Genomic DNA, 5,137 nt, shown 5'->3' with positions numbered 1-5,137 from the left:
AGACCATATGGGCTACGCCCCCAGGGGTGGCCTAGCCCACAAGACGAAGCCTTACGGGGCACGATGCTGCTCGGCGCCTCCCGTGAGACATTGGAAAGATATCCTGAAGATACTACGAGATCTGTTAGAATACGTATAATTCCATAACTCCTGTAATCTGTTATTACTTTTCGGTTATCTCCTAGATCTAACCGACTTATAACCCTGCCCCGGGACTATATAAGGCGGGCAGGGACCTGTCCAAACACACACAATATCATACGATAGCCAATACAATCCAACGGACCATAGGAGTAGGGTATTATGTCATACTGATGGTATGAACCTGTCTAACTCATGTGTCTCTGTTGCCTTCTTGTTCTCGATTACACGTATCTCTACCGATCAATCTACCTTCATGGGATACCCCTTGGAGGACTGTCGATGATATTCTGTCGACAGCGGTTCATGCACAAATGGCTAGGATTTCTTCTTTTTCCTAGAAATGATTTCCACGCAGCTAGGAATGATGAACTAAAGTTATTATATGCCATGGTTAAAAGAAAGAAGGTTTCACCTATAAAATTCATGATGACATAATAGGCAGAAATTCCTGGACTTAAAGGAGATGTTGGGTGCACTTCTTTGGTCACCCGCATAGCTATAAATTTGGGTTTACTAGCAAATGCTTCTATTACATACATTGACAGTCCCCGATGGATTATTGATTATGGCTATTTTAACAATGCGCACATGTTAAAAAAGGGCAAGGATAGGAAAATAGTCATGATGTATATGGACTACATAAATGAATTTCCATTATCAGACTGGAACCCGCGGCATCAGTATCGTGGAGATGACCCCATTCCAGAAGGCCCCGCCTTCATCGGCTACACAAGATTTGATCAAGCAGGACCTTCCCAGGTGCACCATCCTATGCATGCAGGCTGGGACTAGCTAGGATCTTCCTGTGATGAGTACAGGCCCGATCTTCCGAGAGGTAGCCGGTAAGTTCGATTTGTGGAGATCTCGACGTTGGCGATCCGGCTTCAAATCAGACACAATTCGAACCCTACAACCGTTACACCACTGCTCCATTGGTTATCAACCAAGCACAACTTGATTGACCTCACCAAGAAGGCTTTTCCTGCAAGCGAATCGAAGAGCACAAGTAAGAAGGTAAAACACGCAATCTGAAATTGCAAATATGAATGACGCGGATATCAATAGAGGATTCAAGAACTCGGTTCCAAAGGACTAATCGACACAGTGGAGGAGATCAAGAACGGGGGCCCTGGATCACTGTAAAAGGATTTGTCACCACAATTACAATGAACGATTCAGTTTCTCGATGGAAAACTAAACTCTAAACAAAACCCAATTGTGTAGCAGCGGCGGCGGCTGTGTTTATAGTCTAAGACTCGACCTAGGGTTGGGGACGGCCAAGGGTTGGGCACCCACAACTTGGGCTTAAGGCCCAACACGATACATGCCCAAGTTGGCCCAAATAGGTGATGCAGCACCTTGCCGTGGTCACATAGAATGATCCACGGACCTTCTGGAGCTGGGACTAGATCCAAAACGACGGTGTTGTCGTCCCCTTTCCAACGCATCCAAGAACGGCCCGTTTCGATGTCGTGTGAGGAAGTTATGACCAAAACAGTGATGACGTGTCTGCTGAATCCGAGGACGACGTGGCAGCTAAGTTGGAAATGAATTGCAACTTGGGGAAGACCATGGCGTCGATGTGTCTAGCGTGGCAATGTCCTCATCATCCTGTATGCACCAACCTGAGCATGCTAGGTGGGAGCAGCCTTCTCTGCATCATTCAGAGAGTTTCTGACAACAAGGCCCAAGTGGGCAATGGCAGGACAACAATTTTGACTACTACCAGCAGTAGTCTTACGAGGAGGTCTCCAGTGGCCACCAAGGAGGACGCATGTCCTTCTCTGTCCATGGCTACCACAACCATCCCACATGTTATCATGAGCAGCAGATGGAGTACGCTTGTTTCGACACTAGGCTCACCACCATCGAGGAGAACCAATAGGAGATCCGAAACACTCTTCACCAACATTCCCAGTGATAAGAAGAAGCAGGACAACGCCTCGTTGCCATCTAGCAACAGGAGAATGACAACTGGAACTACTTATCTGGCCATCTCCACATTGACCACCCGCCTTGATGAAGGACCATAGCATCACCTAGCTTGGGGGAGGAACCCCCATTTACCTAAGGTAAGTTTTCTTTCTAGTATTTTATTATTTTCTTTAGTTTATTTAATTTTTGAATTTGTATTATAGTTAAAAAATGCAAAACTAAGAAAACAAAATAAAAATGTGCCTTTATGTTATATATATATATATATATATTACTATGGTGTGATCTAAAAATGATGGAAACCAAATAAAAAGAGTGTGTATATAGTTTGCTTAAGGTGTGCTTTAGTTTGTTTTTAAGAGTCAATAAATAAATAGAACTTGAAGATGATCTCACATGATGGAAATGATGAATAGTTGCTCTGTTTCTTTTAAGTACCTAATTTTCAGCCTTGAATTCTCCTGAGTGTTGGATGAAATTGATTTGACATGAGAATTTGCTCTGAACTTGAAATTCGTAGGTAGCATATGCTTGATCTAAGTCCAGGTAATTGACAGATAAGACATGAGAAGGTCTGAGATGCTATTTATCTTGTTTCAAGTGATACTAAATTCTAGAGATTTCTTTTGAAAAACATAAAAAGAATCACATGATGAGATCCTGTATGACAAAGCTTGAATTCCTACCGGAGCCAAACATGTTTATCTAGGCTAGGAAAACATTCACTTATATGCTACTTGTTTTACATTGAGTTTAGTCAAGCTTTGTTGATGCCTTATGAGAGGTTTGTTATACTCTTAAAATCAAGATCACGTACACACCACCCACATATGCACTACTCCTACACTAGGGGTAGGTGCAAAAATATGCCTTCTATCTAGATCCACTCAAAATTGTTTTACTCGTACACTGGGAGAAAACACCAAAAATATGCTTCATAGGTTTTTCACCAAATAAATGCTCTAAGTTATTGTTGTTATCTCTCAAAAGTTTGCTACAGAAAAGAGACATGGTCTATGCAAAAGCTATTCATAAAAAATAAAAAAAAGAAGAAGAAAGAAGAATTGAAAAAATGGACAAGTGTCCGAAGTATTAAAACAATGGGTACTTAGATGCCCGTCTGACAAAAAAGAAAGAGATGAATAAGACAGCCCATGTTTTCTTGCAATTGTTTCTAAGTTTAAAATGAGAGATATGTTTTCAAGGAGGATAGTAGAATTAGGCTAGCCACCATACGTATCCACCATATTCTATACACATGCACATCTTGATTTGATTGTATGACTCGACTCTCTTTGGATCCGTTGTTTGACTTTACAATATATGTATTGCAAGTATGCTCTCTTCATGCAATTACCAGTCCTATGAGCTCCACATAAGCATTAGTTATAGAAGAAGAAAAGGCATAACATCATTTATTGCCTTGGTGAAGATCCACAAATACCACATATATGAGAGACTTGAGAGTGTCATATAAAGGAATCTCTGAGTTTTATTTTAAAAACTTATAAAAACTCTAGAACAATGGTTGAACAAAGAACTTAAGATATAGTGCTTGACTTGATCGTTCTACCTTTCAATTGCTCAAGATCCAAGTGAAAGCTAGAAAGCCCCATGGTTGAAGGTAATATGGGTGAGTTTGAAAGTCAGATCGGTGAATTTTAATCCGGAGGGGGATTCTTATTTGAACGCATACGTACTTTAAAGGAGTTGCATCAATGTTTTCAAAAATCCTAACTTTCTGATCCATTGCTAAGTTTGACATTGCTTAGGGATGAGCAAAGGTTAAGCTTGGGGGGAGTTTGTTGACGGTAGTTACATCCAGCATAAACAGTCAACTTAACTTGAATAAATGCATAAACAGAATGACCAACATAGACTTAGGGGTTTAAACTAACAATTTCTACAAATTTTGGTGAATCTGTATTTTTAGCAGGGCTTCTCCAAAAAACTATCAAGGATGATTAAATCGTCAAATAAAATCATGCTTATCCGCAGCGAAATCAACTCCAGAAGGTTCTAGAAGACTCAAGAGGACTCCACACCGAAGCGGGGGGCAAGCCACTGCCAAGTGGGGCCAGCCGGCCCCACCTGGAGGCCACGCTGGCCTATGGGAAACCCACCTGTTAGCCTCCTTTGAAAGTCGGTTTCCCACCGCCTCCTAGGATGCATCTACACTATCCTTTAAGTCGGTTTGATCCACGGGCTCACGTTGGACGCTCAGGCCTATATAACCAACCCCTGCCCCCTTCAGAGCATGCTTCCATAAGTCAATAGTAAACCAGAAATTAGGGTTTCTAGAGAGAAGAGAATAGAGCTACAATTCTTCAAGTTTCTAGTATAGGCTAGCTAGCAAGGTTTAAGTAGAGTTTGAGCTATCGCACAGGATTCTGGATCTATAGTTTGGAGACTGGTATAGCCACAGTATCTCTTTATTTATGACTTTTTGCTACTTCAATATTATATTGCTATTTATTATGTTCCTAGTTTGCTCTAGTAATATGCTTGATATAGTTATGATTGATGATGAATATATGCATATGTTTGTAAAGCTCTTAGCTCAGTTCTCGAGAGAGTTAAGTGGTCGACATTATGTAAGCATGGTGCTTAGATATTGTTTGTCTGCGGATGCATTCTGCACTTTAGATCATATGGTAGATCGCGGATGTGATATTCTCGTTGAGTCCTTTATAGTCCACTCCTTGTTTGTAGAGCACGTAGAACGTGATTACGAAGGAAGACAAACTTTGTTCTTAATCTTTCTTAGTAATGTTTCTTATGTATAGATTCAAAGTTAGTTATACTATAGATGAGAGTATATATACTTTGGTGTACAAAAGACTTAGTAGATAAGTAATGACTTAGAAATCTTTTGCTCTTAACGAATCTCCTGCTTATAGTTATTACATTTTATGAGTATCTATTTCTATCTTTGGAACACCATTATTATCTTACACTTATCATTTATTTATCACTTAGACTTACCCTTGTCATAGCATGAGAGTGGTTTTATCATAAGTATACGTATTTGTCAATATCTCTACGCCAATACAACCCC

Source organism: Miscanthus floridulus, chromosome 11 (genome assembly GCF_019320115.1).
Source record: "Miscanthus floridulus cultivar M001 chromosome 11, ASM1932011v1, whole genome shotgun sequence".
Taxonomy (NCBI): Eukaryota; Viridiplantae; Streptophyta; class Magnoliopsida; order Poales; family Poaceae; genus Miscanthus; species Miscanthus floridulus.
The sequence above is the reverse complement of the archived record's forward strand: the minus strand, read 5'-3'. Positions refer to the sequence as shown.